The sequence below is a fragment of the Gobio gobio genome (assembly GCF_949357685.1).
Source record: "Gobio gobio genome assembly, chromosome: 22".
Taxonomy (NCBI): Eukaryota; Metazoa; Chordata; class Actinopteri; order Cypriniformes; family Gobionidae; genus Gobio; species Gobio gobio.
The window spans coordinates 28,561,531-28,585,750 of record NC_137118.1 but is presented as its reverse complement, the minus strand read 5'-3'; positions in this window follow the sequence as shown (position 1 = coordinate 28,585,750).

The following is a 24,220-nucleotide window of genomic DNA, read 5'->3' as shown; positions in this document are numbered from 1 at the left end:
CCAGTGGCTCTCACATCTTTAGTCATGAAGGTCTTTGAGAGACTCATTAAAAACAACATTTGCTCCTCCATTCCTGACACTTTGGACCCTCTTCAGTTTGCCTATCGTCCCAATAGATCGACTGAAGATGCCATCTCTCACGTCCTTCACTCCTGCCTCACTCACATCGACAGCAAAAGTGGGAACTATGTCAGGCTGCTATTTATTGACTATAGCTCAGCCTTTAACACCATAGTTCCCATTAAGCTAACACACAAACTCCTGGATCTAGGCCTGAATTCTTCTCTCTGCCTCTGGATTGAAGATTTCCTCACTGGCAGACCCCAGGCGGTGAGAGTAGGCCAGTTCACCTCCACCTCCATCACCCTGAGTGTTGGAGCTCCACAGGGCTGTGTGCTGAGTCCCCTGCTCTACTCTCTCTACACCCATGACTGTTTGTCCACACACAGCTCCACCTCTATCATCAAGTTTGCTGATGATACTGTTGTCCTGGGTCTCCTCTCCAACAACAATGAGACGGCATACTTGGACGAAGTGGAGCAACTGACATCATGGTGCCAGGACAACTGTCTCTCTCTGAATGTTAACAAGACCAAAGAACTGATTGTGGACTTCAGGAAGAGACAGCATCGGTCATACTCCCCTCTCATGATCAGCGGGACACCGGTAGAGAGAGTGAGCAGCTTCAAATACCTGGGTGTGAACATCTCCGAGGATCTGACCTGGACTACACACATCCAGACACAGGTGAAAAAAGCCAGGCAAAGACTGTACCACCTGCGCCAGCTGAGGAAATTCAGGGTTTCACCAGCCATCCTGAAAACTTTCTATCGAGGGGCGATAGAAAGTGTCCTGACTCAGTGCATCACAGCGTGGTACGGGAACAGCACCAGTCACGATTGCAAAGCCCTGCAAAGAGTGGTGCGCTTATCCGAGCGCATCTCAGGCTCAGCTCTCCCGTCTCTGCAGGACATCTACACCAAACGCTGCAGAGGTAGAGCTACTAAAATCATCAGAGACATTAATCACCCTGCAAACTCAAACTCAGGAGGAGTTTCTTCCCCCAGGCCATCAGACTCCTGAACTCAGTCACGTGACTTCACTTCACCCCGCACACGCATAAACATCCAGTTTTTTAACATTAACATCCACATACTGCCATTGCTCTGCACTTTACGTTCCTATTGTTCCTATTGTTACTGCGTAACAACCTGTAATAAACCTGTTTGCACATCATACTCCTTTTTACACATTATACTCCTATTTGCAATTATACCTATTGCTTGCATATTATACTTCTTTATATATATATATATATATTTTATGTTAACCACTTATTTTTAAGTCTACAGTTTATCTCACTTATCATATCCACTTATTTTATATTTTTATATTTTTATTTTTATATTTTTATTTTTATCTTATTTCCTATTTTTATCTTTTACTTGATTTATTTATAATTCTACTTATGTTAATACTTTTTATTCTAATTTTATTCTATTTCTATTTTAATTTCCCCTTGTGTTTCTTGTAACTGTTATTTGCACTGTCCATGGAGCGGACCTGTTTACATTTCACTGCCAGTTGTATATTGTGTATAACTGTGTATGTGACAAATAAAACTCTTGAATCTTGAATCTTGAATTTTATCGTTCTCTTTAATATTTTAATTTGGCAGTGACCAATCATGAATAGAGTAGGCTAGTAGCTACAGCATGTGACGTTGATGGATCAAGCGTGAGTGAAATGCCCGCGCACCAGTCATCTATGAATCTACCGGTAACGTAAGTCAGTATGAGCGGGCATTTTCATGCCTCAAAGTACATTCCTTTCCCCGCTGAGGTCTACAATGAAAGCGCAGGTATTGGAGGACATTCTTTTCGTATGTTTAAATAAGCAGTACGGACTTTAAGCTCAAATAGTCTGATTTAGGCTTTATGGATTTCGTTTTAGCCTATCCAAGTAGGCTATAGCATCTATCAAACATTTTTCCTATAGTCTTTCAGATTGCCAATACAGCTCAATGTTTTCTATATAGACGGTTGATGCTTCGTATTAAATGGTATGTTAGATTGCATTAAATGATCAAGCTTTATTAGCTGACTGAATTTGATTATGTGATGCAAGGACGTGTTGCGCAGTGTTTGCTTTGAAATTAGCAGTTGACGGTGCATTAAAAGAGCAATGGTTATCCAGTTTATTTATTCTTTATTCATGCAATTTTTAAAACAAGTCGTGTTGAAAAAAAGTTATGTACAAAGAATGTTATCACTCTTCTGAAAAGAATTAGGCATAAGAGGGCCACTTTAGATTGTCTAACGCTCCATTAAAACAGGTCAATATTTGTCCCGCTGTTTATGCTTTGTAATTAATGCATGTATTTCTGTTGTGGTTTTAAAAAGGTTATGAAATAAATATTCACGTTTAATTACCATGCGTTATATTATTATTGAGTGAAAATAAGTCTATTTATACATATTTGTTTAAAGTATAGGCTAAATTAAAATAACGTTATTAACCGGTATTTTTTTAATCAAACCGTTTTCGGAACAGTAATGTTTATTGAGGAACGCAAAAACGGAAACGCTATAATATCGATTCTACTCGGAGTGAACCATTGATATTTTTTTGCGTTTTTAAGCCCTGCCTAAAAGTACATTCTAATCCGATGGCCGGGCATTTAGGACAAACGGCTACACTAAACCGTCTCATGGCCCGGTTTTTCTGGCCGGGCATTCACGAGAATGTACGCAAGTGGTGTGCGTCTTGTCGTGAATGTCAGTTGGTGAATCCACCGGCCTCCCCAAAAGCACCATTGTGCCCACCTCCTTTAATGCAGGTCCCCTTCGAACGAATTGGTATGGACCTCATCGGGCCATTAGAATGGTCGGCACGGGGACATCGCTTTGCCTTAGTCCTGGTGGACTATGCAACGCGATATCCGGAAGCAGTTCCGCTCCGCACTATTTCGGCGAAAAGTGTGGCGAGTGCACTGTTTTCATTAATCTCCTGGGTGGGAATCCCGAAAGAGATTCTCACCGATCAAGGCACGGCGTTTATGTCACGGACGATCCGCGAACTTTACGAATTACTGGGCATTAAATCGATTCGCACCAGCATCTATCACTCACAAACAGATAGATGCGTGAACAACAGAGGCTCTAGCCATTTATACCAATTTTTGGTGGCCTCGTGAACGAACTTACGAATCATGGCTTTTAACGTGCGATTAAAACGTTCCACCAGACCGGTGGAACGTTTTAATCGTACGTTAAAAGCCATGATTCGTAAGTTCGTTCACGAGGCCTTAGGCTGAATCAGTTCGCTGTCCGCGAGGTCCCCCAAGCCTCCACTGGGTTTTCCCCCTTCGAGCTTCTCTATGGTCGCCAGCCTCGGGGGGTGCTGGATGTCCTTAGAGAGGCTTGGGAGGATGGACCTTCCGCTAGCAAAAACAAAATTCAGTATTTCCTGGACCTGAGAACAAAACTCCACACTTTGGGGCGGTTATCGATGGAGAATTTGTTACAGGCTCAGGACAAACAAAAACAGTTGTACAATAGAGGCGCTAGGCTTCGTCAATTAAAGTGCTTGTATTACTCCCTACTTCTAGCTCTAAATTGCTCGCAAAGTGGCAAGGGCCCTTTGAGGTCACACGGCGAGTTGGGGATCTCAACTATGAGGTGATACGGTCAGATAGGGACGGAGCACGTCAAATTTACCACCTCAACCTCTTAAAAAAATGGTCTGAGGCTGAGGCGGTGATGCTGGCGACGGTAATGAGTGGAGAGGAGGATCTCGGGCCAGAGGCGGTCCAAAAGCCCCAATCTCTCGCTCTGTCCCCGGGTGGGGACCACCTCTCGCCCTCGCAGCTCACTGATGTGAAATCGTTGCAAGCAAAGTTTGCTGATGTGTTCTCGCCCCTACCTGGTCGCACCGACCTCATTCAGCACCACGTTGAGACCGATCCAGGGGTTGTTGTTCGCAGCCGGCCTTATCGTTTGCCTGAACACAAGACTTTTACACTTTCTGTAAAGCTGGTTTGAAACAATGTGTATTGTGAAAAGCGCTATACAAATAAATTTGAATTTAATTTAATTGAAGAAAAAAGTGGTTCAGTCTGAGTTAAAGGCTATGCTATATATGGGGGTAATAGAAGAGTCCAGCAGTGACTGAGCGAGCCCGATAGTTTTGGTACCAAAACCTGACGGCTCGGTCCGGTTCTGTGTGGACTACCATAAAGTAAACGCGGTGTCGAAATTTGATGCGTATCCAATGCCGAGGGTTGACGAATTGCTTGATCGGCAAGGGACCGCTCGTTTTTATTAAACACTGGACTTAACAAAGGGATTTTGGCAGATCCCCTTGTCTCCTATGTCCAAAGAAAAGACCGCTTTCACCACGCCGTTTGGATAACACCAATTTGTCACCCTGCCTTTCGGCTTGTTCGGGGCTCCCGCAACCTTCCAGCGTCTGATGGACAGAATTCTCCGGCCGCATGCTGCATATGCCGCTGCTTACCTAGATGATATCATCATCTACAGTGCAGACCGGCAGCGTCATATGCAGCATTTGCGGGCTGTCCTGAAGTCACTGAGAAGGGCGGGGCTCACGGTCAACCCAAAGAAGTGTGCAATTGGGCAAGTGGAAGTAAGATATCTGGGCTTCCACTTGGGTCATGGACAGGTGTGTCCCCAAATTGATAAGACCGCAGCTGTTGCGACCTGTCCGAGGCCCAAGACCAAAAAGGGAGGTTAGACAGTTCCTGGGGCTAGCGGGCTATTACAGAAGGTTTGTGCCTAATTATTCGGACCGTGCTAGCCCGCTGACTGATCTAGCTAAAAAGGAGGTACCAGATACAGTTCAGTGGACGGAGCGGTGCCAGCAGGCTTTTACTCAGATAAAGGCTGCTCTGTGTGGTGGGCCGCTCCTACAGGCTCCTAACTTTTCTCTCCCTTTTCTGTGGCGGAGGGGGCGTGGTTTCGCGAGGTCTGTAGCGGGAGAGAGAGAGCGGAGCCGAGCGGTGAGTAAGTAGGTCAAGTGCAGATCATGAACACCTGTGTCTGATTGCAGTAATTGCCGTGGAGAGACCACATATAAGCCGCTGCGGGGAGAGAGTCGGGAGAGAGAGACCTGGACTGGGACTGCCTGTATTTGCCTGCTGAGCCTGAAGAAACGAAGCTGAATCCGAGTGAAAGTTTAACTAAAGTGTTTTGAGTGTTTATGAGCTGAACGCCCTCGTGCGTCCTTTATGTTTGAACCAGTTCTGAGTAATAAAAGTTGCAGTCCCAGTCACGCCGACCCCGTCTTCTTCCTTCCAAACCCCCAATGACACGAACCTAACTACAGTTAAATTTAAAATCTATTTTCAATTTAATTGGCAGCCCGTGCAAGGAAGTTAAAATGGGGTGATATGTTAAAATGTATGTCTGCCCGTCAGCATCATGGCTGCAGAATTTTGAAGCACTAGATGAGTGGTTCATTCCATAGTAGAGTTAATTACAATAATCTAAGTGAGATTAAACGAAGGCATGAATTACTGTTTCAAAGTTCCTCAAAGAGAAGTCAAGTCACCTGTATAGGTGTATAGGTGTATATAAATACTGTATAGGCCTAGCGCTTTTTGCAACACACTTTACAGTGATGATAGGAAATTAATTTTCGTTTTTTAAGAAAAGTTTGATTCATTTCTGTTGTAAAAGCTAACTAACTAGTCAGTTATTTAACGTGGTGCCATTTAAACAACACCATCCTCAATTAAAACCCCCAATACGTTCCGGACCCCATCTGCACGGCAACAGAATTTGGTGGCCTGAGAACACAAACCATGAAATAGGTTTGAAATAGTTTTACTATACCGTCATCTTCCCCTCACAACCCACAAAGAGGTGATTCCGTGAAAACGGTGGCAGCATGTACGCAAGCATTACGTTTTCAGCCTATAGGCAAGCGCATTTGGATACGTATCTGTGCATAAGAGAAGAAAGATTTAACTTTTGGCATCGTAAAAAGGCATGATTTAACCACAGCATTAATTTGTTTATCAAACTTAAGTTCAGAATCAAATAAAACGCCTTGGTTTGTCGCAGGTGTCATACGAATCACTTGGTCCAAACAGTACCACTTCTGTTTTATTCTCATTCAAGGCCAAAAAGTTTTGTAAGCCATAGTTTCAGTTCCTGTAAATAAGCAAGCAAAGTGTCAGGCAACGGACAGAGACAGAGGTAAAAGTGAACTCAAAGTACATTTTATTGTTGACAGTTTGTTGACACAAACACAGGTAACTTGCAGAAATTGATGATAGTCTGATAAATAACTGAGTGAGAGCAGTCACTTAGCTCAAGTAAACAGTATCTTTGTGTGCAGGAATCTGAAGACGAGGAACCAAGGAACATGAGACGAGGAAGATGGGGAAACTCTCAGGTGAGTAACAGGGTAGAAGTCCAGGTATGTATTGACCAGACCAGACGTGGAGCAGAGTGTGAGGTGAGTACATATAGTCTCTGTGATAATGAGGTGCCGGGTGCATGTGATCAGTACTCTGGGGAGAGTGAACGGAGCGTGGAGATCTGGTGACGATGCATGTGTGATGGTGGGCGTGGGCTGTGACTCTGTGAAACAAAGGCCATGTAGAGTGTTTATTATTATGTTTTAATGGAAGCTACAATTGGGTATCGTCAGCAGATAAATGAAAAAACACCCCATATTTACGAAAGATGGAACCCAAAGATGGCACGTATAAAGAAAACAAAGTTGGTGCACGGACGAACCCCTGAGGAACACCACAGGAGAGATGTGATGCTGCTGATGTATGATGTTCGATACAAACAGAAAACTTCCTATTGGCTAAGTAAGACTAAAACCCTTTTAAAACAGTACCCTGAAAGCCTACACAATATTCCAGTCGAAAAATTCGAATTTTATGATCAGCCATAACAAATGCTGAGCTAAGATCTAAAAGGACAAAAGCAACAGCATTGCCATCATCCATAGCCAACAGAATATTGTTTCAGAAGGGCAGATTCAGTACTATGTAATTTTTTTAATCCCGATTGGAAAGTTTTGTATATAGAGAGTTAGAACCGAAAAAGGACTGTAATTGAGTGAGCACCACCTTTTCCAGAAATGGTTAAAGAAACAGAAGATTAAAAGACATTGAGATTAGGTTTATTCAGTAATGGAGTAACTGAAGCATGCTTTATGCAGTCGGGACCGTTCCAGTGCTCAGAAGAGTGCTCTAAAAGACAGAAGATCAGGCCCAACAGTGTCAACAATTTTCTTAAAGGGGTCATCGGATGCCCATTTCCCACAAGTTGGTATGATTCTTTAGGGTCTTCATGTAAAGTCTGTAACATACTTTGGTTAAAATTCCTCAATGTTTGTGTAAAACAACACCCTTTTTACCTCGTCCCGCGACCCGTTTCGGTGCATGCCTCTTTAAATGATAATGAGCTACTGCTCACCCCACCCCTCTCTTTCGCGGGGCGTGTAGACACGTGAAGTGCTGCCTTGGCGGACAGTGTACAAGGCCCTGTCCCAAATGCCACACTTCATACGCACTTTCCGTCTTGTGGACTTACAATTGCTGCCATATGCACGTGTCTCTTAAGTCCACGAAACCACAGGGTGTCCCATTTGTCATTTTAGGTCTCAGAAGAGTGCTCGCGAGCACCCCCTTTGTGGTCGACATGCGCCCTCGATGCACAATCCGCATTACGTCACGAAAGTGCGGACTCGTAGGAAGACCACGAGTGTTTAGGGTGCCATTTGGGACAGGGCCCAACTGGCTGAGGGCGGAAATATGCTAATATGGGACAGTCCGTCAGCCGTCGTGGGTGGAGAATGAGCAATATGACATCATATTTCTTAGAAAATTTAAACGGCTTGATTATTGAGTGTTTAGGCTTTTTGAGGATTAAAAAAGGAGTGAATGGATTTTTATAATTGTAGGTTGGATGTGCAGCCCCGCAGCACACCAGTTTCAGAACACCAGTTTCAGAACACCAAGTGAGCGGCGCTACCCATACACGTTGTTTTCATATGGATTTTAATCGGATCGATGTCTACAATATTTAACAACAATACTTTTAAATAAAGTTACTTTTCTATTAATTTCCTTGAACAAGAAAAACATGTATATAAGCCAGTGAGATGTGAACAGAAGCATGAAGGAGAATATGTTGAGTTATGTGTGATATTTCTGTTCACGTCTTTCACGTTTTATCATTAAAGCTTTTTTTGCATTTGTCAAAAGATATTATTTTTCTTAATATTAAATAATTATTAATTAATAAAACATTAATTTTGTTTTAAGGGGTGAAAAGACTTTCATATTTTCACGTCTTTCACGTTTTAAACCTATTATTTTAGAAATATTTTATATATGTCCTGTTTGTTTTCTTTCAGAGAAATATTTGTTTCACTTTAAGGCCTTGTATTAAATGGTTATTTTTATTTGACATTTGAAAAATAGAAATATCACATTCTCTGTCTATTAATTTCAATCTAAAAAATACGATTGAATCAAATGGCAACATGACATCATGACTTTGCGGAAACATACACGGCACTTTCTAAAGCCAAATGGCGTGTTATCTGTACGCATTTTGAGCTATCCGCGTGTATGTCTACGCCGTGTGACTCCGCGTGTATGTGTACGCCGAAACGAACCATCATCTCCGCGTGTATGTCTACGCCGTGTGATTCCGCGTGTATGTGTATATGGAACGCCAAAAGGTTCAAAATACGCCAGTAACCAAACGCCTGCTTTATAGAAAACGCCTTTATTTGCAGCGTTTTAGACAAAAAGACGGCGCAAAATACGGCGTTCTGTAGTACAAGCGGCGTAAATTATGGCGTTTTCACCGCAGAAACGCTGTTAATATCGGCGGTTTTGATCCGATCCAAAACGTTGTTCATTTCGCCGTTTGGCGTTCCATATTACGCCATCATTTACGGCGCTTCAGTCTGTCAAAGACGTCGTAAAAAGCGCCGTTTTCTATAGCTGTGTCTCATTTCATTTCATTTTGAAGTCTGCATCCTCTGGAGGACACATCCTGTGAAGGATGCAGTATACGGAGTGTCCTTAATCAGATTTAAACAAGACGTCCTCCGTAGGACACACAGGCAGGAAGTATCACGTTGCTATGCCAACACGTTCACAGTGGAGTTGCGCTCTCACACCAGTTATATGAATGAAAATTATTTATAACTTGAAAATGACTATTAAATGTTTCTTGCCTTGACAGCAAAGTACTGTTCTAAACGTTTAAAAATCACTAAACACTTGTAATTCTGTTTACCACACCTATCTATTTGAGGTAATACAACTTAAAAACAAAAACAAGCTTGAAACTACTTAAGTTTAAACACCACATCTTCGCTTGCATGTATATCTGCAGGCCGCACAATTTTTTCAAATAATATTTAAAAAACATGACGGTTGTTAATGGCGACGCAAAGAATTGTGGGTTATCTGCAGCAGCGAAGGATACACCTCATGCACACTCCGAATTCCTGAAAAGAAGGGCGCATTTGAAGGTCGCATTCGGAGTGTCCTACTTACTTTTCTGAAATGAGACAGCCTTGATGACGCTGCAGCCTTCAAATGCGACCTCTGGAGGACGCAACCTTGCGAAATGAGACACAGCTTATAATATTCAAACCAGCCCCTCCTTTTACTACACAGCCCAGCCCCATTAAAAGGAGGTAAGACCCGTGTAGTAGAATGTCGATCCACCTCAAGAGTCCTGACTTTTAACGCTATTGCGACTGATATTTGGACTTTCATCGTGTGATATTTGTATTTTTTCAGTGGGCATATGTGTATACGCCTTTTCCTTAATCACATATTCAAAAGTACAACTATTTTATAATATTTTGTGTAGGTTATTGTTTGTGAAAACCACAGAGCTATCATTTGCATAGAGGTTTGTTCCCAAGGCAGTGACAGGAGTTCAAGTCTGAGGTCCGAACATATTACCCTCTCTCTCTCCCTTTCGGTTGTTTTGTATTATTCTTTTTTTTTTTTTTTTTTTTACATATTTGCAACTGTATGTTGCTGACAACTGGTTAACTGACAGGAAATTTATTCATAATGCTTTTTAACAGGCGACCTGGCGTATGCTTTAATAGCCTACACGTAACAGCTAAACCTATATCTTATTGTTGTGCATGTATAATGGCTTTGGTCGGGTTTATTGTTGATTAAACAAATATTTCCCACACAAACGAGTTTGTTTTCGCCTACTTGCAAACCTTGAACATCTACCTATATGTTTCTATATTTACATTCCCCCTGTTTGTTCTTAACCTGATTAATTAATTTATCTCTTACATCGAGCAATACTGCTGAATAAATAAATATAAACACATTATTGGTCACAGCAAATACACAATGATTGTCTCCGTCCTGTAGCCTATTTCCCGATATTATAGCTGTTCTTTGTGTGAAAGTGTGTACAATTTCTAGCAGGGCGGCGCGCATTTTCAGTTCAATCATAAGAATAATCAATACTGTCAAACATCCAGAGACAATTCCTAGACCATGGCGCTATATCTTTTTTTTTTATCAATAGCATTATCTTCTTCTTTTTTAATAATTTAATAATAAAGCACATTTTTTATAATTTAGCCAAGCAACGTGTTGTAGTCATTAGGCCTAAAGAAAACGTATTTAGTTTCATATTTATGCTTAAATATGACTATTATAAAGTTGTTTTTTTTATTTAATCCATGTTAATTATGGAAAGTGAACTGCACGAGTAAGATCATGTGCAATATGTCGGGAGACATGGAGTGGGTCACACATGATTTTGACCATTTTGTTTAGTGTAAAGCCTTTCTTTAAAGGGAATTTTGTTTCGGAAAAAATATATCTTAATATTGATAAATTTTTCATCAACCAATTGCCTGGAATTGATAAATAAGAAGCAAGAAAACAAGGCGCCGGCGGGATGACTTGCATTAAACATTAACTGGAGCGCGTCTCGTACACTCAAAAAAAAAAAGGTTCTATATGGCACCAAAAATGGTTATTGGCTCGTATTCATAGGGGAACCTTTTTTAGTGCTATATAGCACCAATGTTGGTGCTTCAGGGGTTCTTCAGCAGTTCTTCAGAGGTTCTTCACCGGTTCTTTGACTAAGGTGCTATATAACACCTCTGAAGAACCGCTGAAGAACCACTGAAGCACCAAAATTGGTGCTATATAGCACTAAAAAAGGTTCCCCGATGATTACGAGCCAAGAACCATTTTTGGTGCCATATAGAACCTTTTTTTTAGAGTGTAAATTAACAGAAAATATTTGCCTATAACATGAGAAATATAGGCCTGAAAGCTTGAAATGAGGCTGGCACAAGGCTACTGCGGAGATGAGAGTCATCCGACGCCGATTCAGAAAACAGTTTATTAATAAACATTTAAAATGCCCCCTCCTATTTTTGACACTTTCGTAATCATTACTTTTGCCTGTTCTTTGTGGCAAGCTCAGTGTAGCCTCAGATAAGCCTAGCTACTTTTGCGGAAATTTCCATTAACCCTAAAACACAACAAAAAAAATACATGGGGAAACCGTAAAAATAATATTTTTCTCATATTAGTCTATTATATAATAGCCTACATGCCCTATTTTCATGGACTGTAAATAATAAAGAGGTGTGAGAAGCCTGTATTTCCATAATGCCATATAGGCTACATATTTTATTATAGTTTTTATTTTTTTAATGGGTATTTCATAATTGTAGCCTATGTATTAAGAAAAAAAAAAGCTTGAATTGTCAGGGTTTTTTTTTATTGTTTCGGTCAAACTTGGACTCAGCACATTTTGAATATTTACTAGAGTAATACAAAAAATAGGCTAATGCATTTTAAATGTAGCTATATATCTTTATATTTAATGTAAATATCGTCTCATTTAAACCAGCGGTATGTTGGCTCTCATGGTCTTTTTAATTTGTAACGTTTAAAAGAATGATGATAATAGCCTAATAATAATAAAAATAATAATAATAATATTAAGTCAATAGTTTTTTAGCATTCGTTAAACCTATTAAAAATTCCACAATGTTTTCTAACAATTGTCTTTGTTCATATTTGCTTCATTCTTTTAAACGTTACAAATTAAAAATGTTTTTAGTAGGCTGTGTGTTGACCATGAGAGCCCACATACCGCTGGTTTGAACGAGACCTAATTTTTGTATTACTCCAGTAAATATTCCAAATGTGCTGAGTCCAAGTTTGACCGAAATAATTAAAAAAACAATTAAACATTTTTTCTTTTTAATACAATAGGCTATACAATTAATTTTTAAAATAGCCTACACATTTTAAAGAAAGCCCTATAATACAATATGTAGGCCAAGGCATTATGGAAATGTATTACATTTTCCATCTTTTGCCCCTTTTCCCACAGTGGCCCGCTAAAAATAGCGCCAGCAATTCTGATTCTGATTCTACAGAAAATTAACGTTTTAATGTTACAAAAAAACACACCATCACACACACACGCAAAACGTCTAATAGCCTAATCGTTATATTAGGCTATATAACATCACAATGAACAGGCTATGGTTGTGCACAATATTCACTGTTAGCAATATTAAGGTAGGCAATGGCATCGTGATAATAAATTATAATTTAAATGTGAATAATATAGGCATATTGAGGTCTTAGCTAAATATGTTCCAGCGCATGTGAGCGGAGCGCCGTAATAGGCCTATTTCCTACAGAGAAATACTTTTTTTTTCTAGTCGACATGTAGGCTACTTGTTCATTTAAGCCATTAGTCGACTATAGTTATCACAATTATATTAATTTAATGGCTACTAGATAATACTAAACCATAATGTATATTCAAGCGCACACATAAAGCTTGCAACAAAGAACAGGCAAAAGTAATGATTATGAATGTGTCAAAAATAGGAGGGGGCATTTTAACTGTTTATCGATAAACTGTTTTCTGAATCGGCGTCGGCTGACTCTCATCTCCGCAGTAGCCTAGTGCAAGCCTCATTTCAAGCTTTCTATAGGCTGTTGGGGTAACAGCTTAGGACCCAGGACCAGTAGTGAAAAATGAAGACCAGGAGTCAGGAGTCAGATTAATTAAAGAAAATTTTACTGAAGAATAGTTTGCAGTTTCATCAGCAGAAGCCAGCTTCAAGAGGAGTTTGTAGGCCGCACTCCCTCTAACAGTCTCCCCGCCTCCGTCTAACGTACATACAATTTTCTGAACAGTTATACTGTTTTCAAGGTCTAGACACGTCATTACTGCCATGTGGAATGATTCTGATTGGTTCTAACAACATGCAACGTAAGCAACTTTCCACACGTAGACAGATAGAAGCATATATCTCTAAAAATGCGTAGACTTGATGTCGCCCAGGCCCAGATTAGTCTCCAGTGACCTCGGAGGTCACAGAAAAGACGCCTCAAAGTCTGGAATCGTTTGCAGAAAGGACCATCTCCAATACTGGATCTGCACAGAATCATGAAACGCACACACAAAGTTTCCCAGAAAAAAAGTCTCCATCAAGGTCGGGACATCTTAACTAACTATCAACAAAGTCTTTCTCCAAACATGCTGATACTAACTCTAATTCAGAAGTGACTTTATTCTATTCTATAAAGAAAGAAGATAGATCAAAGAGGTACATTTTCCCCTGAGTCCCCAAAGAATCCCATAGATGTTTCAGGGATGACCCGGGGGGGGGGGGGGGGGGGGGGGGTCATCCCTGAAACATCTATGGGATTCTTTGGGGACTCAGGGGAAAATGTACCTCTTTGCTGATCTCGTTTGACTCCCTGGAGTGTTATTATTACCCCAAGGACATCTGCCTGCCAGCACGTCTTGACCCAGATATTAGAGCAGCACCTCAATAATAGGAATTCAAAAGCACACAGCAAACACACTTCAATCATCAAAAGCACTCATTGAATACAGAGAGAATTAAATATAAAGAGGTTATATGTAAATTGATTTAGTAAAGGTAGAAAATGGTTATAAATTGATTATCATTAATTCTTATTTTGATATTAGATCATAAAATCGTTCATGAAGGATATGTGTCTGATGAAGAGACAAGTGATGTTTGGCTTGACCCTTGACCCTTCATTCCCCCCCTTTTAGACCATATGTGGGGGTCCCATACCGCCACGTCTGGTCTACAAGTGAGGTCACTACGGAAGGTCAAGTGGTGACGCATGTTTCCCGTTAGGGTCACAATTGTCTCTTCACCTCATCACGGACATGCTGGCCACTAAAAAGACCAGTCCCCGTTTTGAGGCTCTTTACCCCTTCCACTCACAAACAGGGCCCCAATGTTCTTCTTTTCTCAAAACTCCTGATCAACAAACTGATAACGTGCTTTCTCTCATTGAGAGGGGAACAGACAATATAGTACAATAGTATTCATACAATTCTTTAGGGTTTCAGTAAAAGGAAATATAAAATAAAATAAAATAAAATAAAATGAAAGACAAATCCATATTTAATCTCTGGAAGCCGGGCTAAATGAGCAATCTCTGTTGCTGCATTCCCATCAAAATCTGAACACATGACTGAAATTTGCAAGGTTAAAGTGACCAGAATGATCTCAGCCGACCCTTGAATGCCAATCTTTAAGGTGTTTCCTGGCTCTCAATTATGCGGTATTTGGTGAACGGTATAGAGGGGCCAATATTAGGGCAGGGGCTGCTGTGTCCAGTCTTGACCTTGGCCCCTACGAAACACAGCTTCCCCTCCCACAGTGATGCTGCTGGCCTCACAGACATCTGCCTCACCTCTCATACACACCTCACATAAAAACACCCCCCTTCTGGGAGGTGCCCCAATGGCGGTGACCCCCATTGGCTTAGGTTGTCCTCCGCTGGCCAACAGAAGAGCTTACCCGTCATCGGCGAATCACCTCATGCTCATTGGTCATCGCTTAAGATCGTTGACCCTCAACAGGATCCGATATTCTCTGGAACCTTTTGGAAAGTGCATTCAAGAGTCAGCAGAGCCCCAGGTCTGATTTCAAATGAGTAAAAACATGGAGACAGGTTAATAATAGTTCCTGATCACACAGTTTTCCTGATACGAATGTTCTCGTGAGACATCACACACGCCTAGGACGGACCCTCAGTCACCACTCAGAGAGCAAATACAAACTTTAGAAAATATGAAGGAAGAAACAAAATCATACCTAGGGAGGATAATTCAATTCATGATAATAATATAGAAAGATAAATATTGACTAAGTCTTTGATTATAAATTTAATTAAGATATATATACAATTATATTGGAGAGGCAGTGGATTCTAGAACCCACCCTTTAAGTTTCTCCTGAGGCCAATGTTGGGGTATTAGTGGTCTACCAATTTAGGCTGCTTCCTAATTTCCAATGCCCCACTTGTCAAATTATAATTTTGAAAAACAGAAAAGCTCTTTCTCCTTCAGGAATTTAATTGGGATAATTTGCCTTTATCATTGGCCTGATTGATTACCAACAAGCACATACTCATCCTCACAAGGACATACTAAATTAACACCCTATGTCATCATTATCACCAAGATATATCACTCAGAAATAGGGATTCTAATTCCTTTTTTTTTTTTTTTTTTTTTCCTCAAAACAGACCTTTTCAGGTATAAAACTCAATAGTGGCCTGAAAGAAAAAAAAAATAAAAAAAAATAAACAACAGAATAGTCCATCCAATTGCATTCAGTCTCATATAGCATGTGCCGCCTCAAAAGAATAGAAAATAAAAGAAAACATTCATATCATCCATCTTATTTTCCACATACTCAAGATCCTTCTTGTTAAACTTGCTATTTCCATCAAACCCATTTTCACTCATCATAGCCCACATAATTTTTAACCATAAATGAACATAACCAAAAACAAAATAAATAAATAGTTAATGTTAAAACCTTTTCATCAAAATGACTTGATTATCAATTCGTATTTCATTCAATAAGCTTGTTCACTCATCTTTGTCTTGTTGACATTATGACTAAATACCCAATTATTAATCACCATGTTATTAGTAAAACATTCAAGATCATTCATCAGGGTTTTCCTTAAATTACCCCTTTTTAAATTTTCTTTTATTCTCAATGTCTTGTCTATTAAAACTCTTCAGGTGTAAGCTCCAAATGACCAAAATCTTAAACCTCTCAATTCATGTCACTTGGCAGTGATACTTCATCAAATCCTCACCAGCCTTATCTTGCCACTTACACCCAAAAGTGTCATAACTTTACCAAGAACTTACAAATTTCATAATTTCCCATATTACTTTAAATTTGGACTATAAGTCATCATCAATTTTCTTAAAACTGTTTTAGAATGATTTGTTCATCCATATCACTCATTTATAACTATATTAACTCTTTACGGGTGTTCCTAAATTCTATTTCACAACATTAATCTTTGGGCTATTTCTCATTATTCCTCTATCAATCTGCAGATGCCACACAATATCGTCATTATGGTTTCTTATCTCTACTGCTCTGCAGAAACCAAAATATTATATTCCTCTTATCTCAATCCCAGTGACACAGAAAGACTTAAAGTCACTTGCTTCTTTAACATTAATTGTGGTTCTCTATATAAATCAAAGTATCATAAAAAAATTAAAATAAAGTAAAAATAAAACTTTTCATTTTTAGAAGTTATCTCTTTGGTCGCCCTCCAGCCTTTCAGAATTTTGAGGGAGTCTCTGGATAATTTAGATAGTGACTTCAGCCAAATGGTCACTTTGTCTCTGCCGTCAAGTCTATAACATTTACGCCTACCATTTTTAATCAATTGACATTATTTAAATTTAAGCCCTCAGTTGAATTTAGACAAGGGTTTTAACCCAGGATGGACGGCAATATTTAACTTTACAATTCCACTTTAACTAATCCAGAGAGTAATTCAAATCAACATCATAAATGACAAAAGTTGTCATAACAGACAGAGCTGGATAACAATCCATTTAAAGCTCGTCCCGTGTTCTGAATCATCTTTTCACCAGATTCCTTCAAATTTATCAGTTTCTCTAAAGGTTGTCGTTTACCTTAACCCATCTGTAATGGTCAAATACTCATTCCAGAGGTTAATGACACCCAATTAGCACCTCAGGAAGACATACAGTTAACATATGCTGATCTCGTTTGACTCCCTGGAGTGTTATTATTACCCCAAGGACATCTGCCTGCCAGCACGTCTTGACCCAGACATTAGAGCAGCACCTCAATAATAGGAATTCAAAAGCACACAGCAAACACACTTCAATCATCAAAAGCACTCATTGAATACAGAGAGAATTAAATATAAAGAGGTTATATGTAAATTGATTTAGTAAAGGTAGAAAATGGTTATAAATTGATTATCATTAATTCTTATTTTGATATTAGATCATAAAATCGTTCATGAAGGATATGTGTCTGATGAAGAGACAAGTGATGTTTGGCTTGACCCTTGACCCTTCAAGGCCTATATTTCTCATGTTAGGCAAATATTTTCTGTTCATTTACGAGACACGCTCCAGTTAACGTTTAATGCAAGTCATCCCGCCGGCGCTTTGCCTTCTTGCTTCTTATTTATTAATTCCAGGCAATTGGTTGATGATAAATTTATCAATATTAAGATATATTTTTTATTTAAAGGCTTTACACTAAACAAAATGGTCAAAATCATGTGTGACCCACTCCATGTCTCCCGACATATTGCACATGATCTTACTCGTGCAGTTCACTTTCCATAATTAACATGGATTAAATGAAAAAACAACTTTATAATAGTCATATTTAAGCATAAATATGAAACTAAATACATTTTCTTTAGGCCTAATGACTACACTCTAAAAAATGCTAGGTTAAAAATAACCCAAGTTGGTTTGAAAAATGACTAACCCAGCATTTGGGTTGTTTTAACCCAGCAATTGAGTTGTTTTAACCAAGCAATTGGGTTGTTTTAAGCAAACATTTAACCCAACCGCTGGGTTAAAACAACCCAATTGCTGGGTTAGTCCATTTTCAACCCAACTTGGGTTATTTTTAACCCAGCATTTTTTAGAGTGTACAACACATTGCTTGGCTAAATTATAAAAAATGTGCTTTATTATTAAATTATTAAAAAAGAAGAAGATACAGGCTATTGATAAATATATATATATATATATATATATATATATATATATATATATATATATATATATATATATATATATATATATATATATATATATATATATATATAGCGCCATGGTCTAGGAATAGTCTCTGGATGTTTGACAGTATTGATTATTCTTATGATTGTACTGAAAATGCACGCCGCCCTGCTAGAAATTGTACACACTTTCACACAATGAACAGCTATAATATCGGGAAATAGGCTATAGGACGGAGACAATCATTGTGTATTTGCTGTGACCAATAATGTGTTTATATTTATTTATTCAGCAGTATTGCTCATGTAAGAGAGAAATTAATTAATCAGGTTAAGAACAAAGCAGGGGGAATGTAAATATACATTACCGTTTTGTTCGTCAGAAACATATAGGTAGATGCTCAAGGTCTGCAAGTAGGCAAAAACAAACTCGTTTGTGTGGGAAATATTTTTTTAATCAACAATAAACCCGACCAAAGCCATTATACATGCACAACAATAATATAGGTTTAGGTGTTACGTGTAGGCTATTAAAGCATACGCCAGGTCGCCTGTTAAAAAGCATTATGAATACATTTCCTGTCAGTTAACCAGTTGTCAGCCACATACAGTTGCAAATATGTAAAAAACCCAAAAGAACAATACAAAACAAACGAAAAGGAGAGAGAGAGAGGGTAATATGTTCGGACCTCAGACTTGAACTCCTGTCACTGCCTCGTGAACAAACCTCTACGCAAATGATAGCTCTGTGGTTTTCACAAACAATAACCTACACAAAAGATTATAAAATAGTTGTACTTTTAAATATATGATTAAGGAAAAGGTGCATACACATATGCCCAATGAAAAAATACAAATATCACACGATGAAAGTCCAAATATCTGTCGCAATAGCGTTAAAAGACAGAACTCTTGAGGTGGATCGACATTCTACTACAGGTCTTACCGCCTTTTAATGGGGCTGGGCTGTTTAGTAAAAGGAGGGGCTGGTTTGAATATTATAGAAAACGTCGCTTTTTACGCCGTCTTTGACAGACTGAAGCGCCGTAAATGGATCGGATCAAAACCGCCGATATTAACGCCGTTTCTGCGGTGAAAACGCCGTCATTTACGCCGCTTGTGCTACAGAACGCCGTATTTTGCGCCGTCTTTTCGTCTAAAACGGCGCAAATAACGGCGTTTTCTGCTTATCACTTATAACTTATAACACAGGTGTGGAGAGAAATTTGATCAGTCTCTATGAAAATAGAATTCTAGGTCTATGATAATTTTTGGCGATAATCTCAAAAAATAGTGGATTTAGCTTACTTAACAGCTTTCTGGAAAGCAGAACTAGAATCCCTTAGAAATTCATAGGAACCCTGAATGTTAAACCAGGGTGAAAATTTTGTTTAGAACCCTTCACCTTTAAAAGAGCAAAAGTGTTTAAAATGTTCAAGCAGGTATTACTAAAATGATACTCATCTGCATCACAATTTTCTGGCAAAGACTCATCGACTGCATTATAAGTAATAGCAAAATCCTCACAGGCTGTAGGAGAGAAATGGCGAATACATCGTGCCTGGGCCAGTGAATTACTAGATCAGCCAGGAAGGGCAGTAGTGAATGTCACCAATATCCTCTCAATGTCCATGATAGAAAAACCATGTCCAAAGTATGACCATGAGTATGCATGGTACCTTGCACCTGCTGAGAAAAGCTATCAATGAGATTACAAAACTCCTTGATAAAATTGTATCATGCATTGTTACAACATTCTCCAAAAAGTCTGCAAATTCATTCAAAAAAGCAGTATCTAACTGTGGGGGCCGGTAAACTGCAAACAGCACTGGATTAACCAAGTTTATTAAAAACACTCACAATTGTTTGTGATGTAGCTCTTCTCTGGTCTGCTAGATTGGTTGTGCTCTTAGTTACTGTAGTGTCTGGAGTCTCTCTCTTATAGGATCAAAGGGATGAGTCGTTTTGAGAAACATCAGAGATGCTCTTCTCTTCCTCAGCTCTGCATTTAAATCAGGATCCCTGCTCCAATGGCTCCAACAAGTCTGAGTTAGATTGCACCACTGTCTGTTTTATGACCGGCCAGAGTGTGACCAGAAGATACGATGATGGTCCTGTTAGAGCTTCAATCAGATCCTAATCAGCCAGACCTCTAACTCACCCCTCAGTTGAGAATGGCCGGAGAATCACCTCAACACGCACATACACAAGCATTCCTCTTTATTTAGCCTTTAATTAGACTATCCCAGAAATTACATATATGATGATTTCTTAAGTATATGCATGCTTCCTATATTGTATATGTTTATGTGATGTAAAAGTCATCTTAAATGCTTAAAATGGCTCTGTAAAGAAGATACACTGCTTTTATGTGTTTAAACCAAGGCATGTTTGATGTCTAAAGGTTTCTTTTTCTTTGTCTTAGTTAATGGTACAAACTATATGATTATGAAATGTACCGTTAGTATGTTTAGTCCTTTTGGAGTAAAACTTTACTGATTCTGGCCTCCCGCAAGAACATTCCATCGAGTAATAAAGTCAGAACAAAGAAATTCTCTCCCGCCTGAAATTCACACCAATGATTGGTCATCTCAGGAAAGATGGGCGTAGGTTAATGGACTTTAAAGGACAGTAACACAAGCATATCTTGGCTCAGTCAACTTGCAAGGACTCCGACGAGACAAATTTTCTTTTCCTCCCATCACATCAGCGCGGCTCGTGGGCTTCGCCCCTCGGGCTCGTGCGGCCCAGCCAAGCTGGTTGTTTCCTTTGAATATCGAAGCACTCCGCGACATGGTCAGCGGCGCACTCCGCGACACGGCTGGCGGCGCACTCCATCAGCACTCCATCCAGGCAGCGCTTGCGGAACTTACCCAGCTCGGAGAAGATGAACTTTCCCTTCCAAGACACTCACTCGTAAACACCTTTAAATCTCCCGTGGACCAACCAAGCTCCGGAAGGACCAAACGGAGAGAGAGAGTTTCAGTGCACGAACACTCTGAGAAACGCCAACGCATGCATTTGGCTTTACACAACACAAAGAAACCATGCAAGTATCAATTCTATCGAAATTTAGATGCGTTTCAAGATATTGTACCCCTGTTTAAGGTGATAATGGTTCTTGCTGGCTCTAGTGGTTATGTTTGGGAAAGTGTCTGATCGGACCATACCCTTCTTCCTTTCCTTTCTTCTCATCCTCCTTCTTTACTTTCCGTTATTCTGTATATACATGTATTCTTTATTTAGTCGTATGTAATCGTAGTATCAATAATTATTAAAACCATTGTATCCACGTTTTGATTGTCATTGTTGTTGCTCACAAAACACAAGTCCCTTTAATGTCAGATCTAAGCTACGAGCTCTTATAAGTATCTTTGAATGCTTTAATTAATATCATAGTTCGGAAAGTTTGTCCTTTGTGGCCAAAGGGATACATTTCCCGAAAATTGGGTAGAAGACCTTGTGAGAGTTGATAAGGATTGTACTGCTCGTTCGTTAAACGGAACGGACCAGAGGAAGTCCTTGAAGACCACCATGGTAGATGGTGGTCCAGTGGGTTAAACCATGGAACTGACACACAGAAGGTTGCTGGTTCGATCCCAGCGGTCACCACCAGTGTGTCCTTGAGCAAGGCACTTTACTCCATGTTGCTCCAGGGGGATTGTCCCTGTAATAAGGGCACTGTAAGTCGCTTTGGATAAAAGCGTCTGCCAAATGCATAAATGTAAATGTAAATGTAAGTAAGCATCGAGGTAAGTACCTTTTACAAACGAGACCGGACAGTGAATGTGTGTGTGTGTGAGTGTCTTTTGTACTGTGGGTGATTGCTGTGTTGATGGGATGCAGGTGTATGTGATTAATACTCAGGGGAAGGCATGCACTGTGATTGTGTGACGTGGGAGCCTGGCATGTCTGTGACAATCACATTACATATATTCTGTCTTTTGCTTTTTGTCAGTGTCACCACAGCAAATCACTGTACATTTATGCTAACCATGTGGTTAAATAACAAGAATAGACTTGTTTTACATTTGATCATTTTGCAGACGCTTTTATCCAAAGGGTCTAACAAATCAGGAGAGCAATAGTATAGTTTAATAACTTTAATAAAAATATAATAGTTTTTAACTTGTTCTGAACAATGTTTTTGCACGTTAAATCATTGTAACTAATTAATTGTTCTCTGAATTAGTACATACAAAAAAAAAAATGAAACCATTCAACTGTAAACATTTAATTGATGTCCAACAAATAAACAACAGATATAATACAGATGAACAAATGATAAAGCTTGGGTTGCTGAATATTCTATCCCTTTCCCCAAAACCGTTTAATGTTAACGATATTACAGATAATAATCTAGACTGTGTGCTGTGTTTGACAGAAACCTGGCTAAAACCTGACAACTACATTCCTTTAAATGAGTCCACCCCACAAGATTATTGTTATAAACACGAGCCGCGTCTGAAAGGTAAAGGGGGAGGGGTTGCTGTAATTTATAATAATATCTTCAGTATTACTCAGAAGTCTAGTTTCAAATATAATTCCTTTGAAGTTTTGGTGCTTTATGTAACGTTATGTAGAGTAATTGATAAATCCCGTTTGACATTTGTGTTGGCTACTATATACGGGTCACCAGGGTACCATACAGACTTTACCAAAGAATTTGCTGATTTTCTATCAGAGTTAGTACTGGCTGCAGATAAAGTACTAATTGTTGGTGATTTTAATATTATTACAAACAGAGTTGGTGATGTGCCGAGTCCCAGACCCTCTCACTCTCCCAGAACCAGTAATCAAATAACCTGAAGATTCCGAGCCAATTCTGCCCAACCTCAGTTCGACTGAGGATGGTATCCCGATGAGAGGCTGACGGTCACACCTAGGAGGGTAAAAAAGGTCTTCCATATCCTTGATATGAACTGGGGCCCCCTGTCTGACACAATGGGCCCTATCTTGCACCCAGCGCAATTGACTTTGTACACCGACGCATGTGTCATTCCTATTTTGCACCCGCGCAAAGCGCGCTTTTCCCTCCACAGAAGCACGTCGCTAAACTAGTGAATGAACTTGCGCTCCCTGGGCGGTTCAGCGCAAAAAAGGAGGCGTGTTCCGGCGCAAACAATCCCTGGTGCTATTTTGCTGTTCCATTAAACAATTGCGCCACTGACCAGAAAAAACCTAGTCTAAAGTCAGTGGCGCGTTGCGCGTTGTTCATTATGCTATTTTAAGGGCGCATGCTTGACCATAATGTATAGCGTGCACAACGCGCATACACTTTGCTCATGTAATCTACACAGATGCAACAGTTATTTTTGCAAATCATAAATTGTTACACTAAAAAATATTAACACATGAGATGACGGAAATCATTGTGGTGTGCCACGAAGATGTGAAAAAATAGGCATAAATCTAGCTTACAAATTATTCAGGCTAATTGTAGTCTAATAATTAAGGAGACCTGTTTGCCCAATAGTGGCAACTTCTGGCAAGACATATATGTATATAAGGACATCTAACAAATTGGTTTGTCCGTCAAGAACCAGGAAAAAAAATCGGTGAGGGTGGACGCAGCGATGTCCTCTGCTGGCGTCAGGTCCTGAGTAGAGGCAGATCCACCTCCCGTTACACGGCGTGCCCGATTGATGCTGGCAAGCTTGGACTTTCCCCATCTTCTGATGTCATTGTAGCGCTTGCGGCACTGGTGCGACGTCCTGGGGATGCCAGCTGATGAAACAATTGTGGCTATTTCCTCCCACGCCTGTTTAACCGACGCTATTTTGGGTGGGTTTCTCCCATCCCCATAAAAACACAACTTCTCTGTCTTTCACTGCTCTTACAAGAACATCAGTCTCCTCGGCTGTGAACCGCTCCTGGCGTGCGCCTGGTAAATACGCCATAATAATAGCAATCCATAATGGAACTTGCGCACCTGCTTTTACAGGGAATGTTGGATGACGCTCTCATTGGTTTATTCACGTTACGCCCAAACCACACCTATGAATAATGAAGCTACTTCAGACCAACCCATTTTAGATTTGCGCCGGGCGCAAGAGCCATTTATCCCGCCGGGAAAATAGCAAC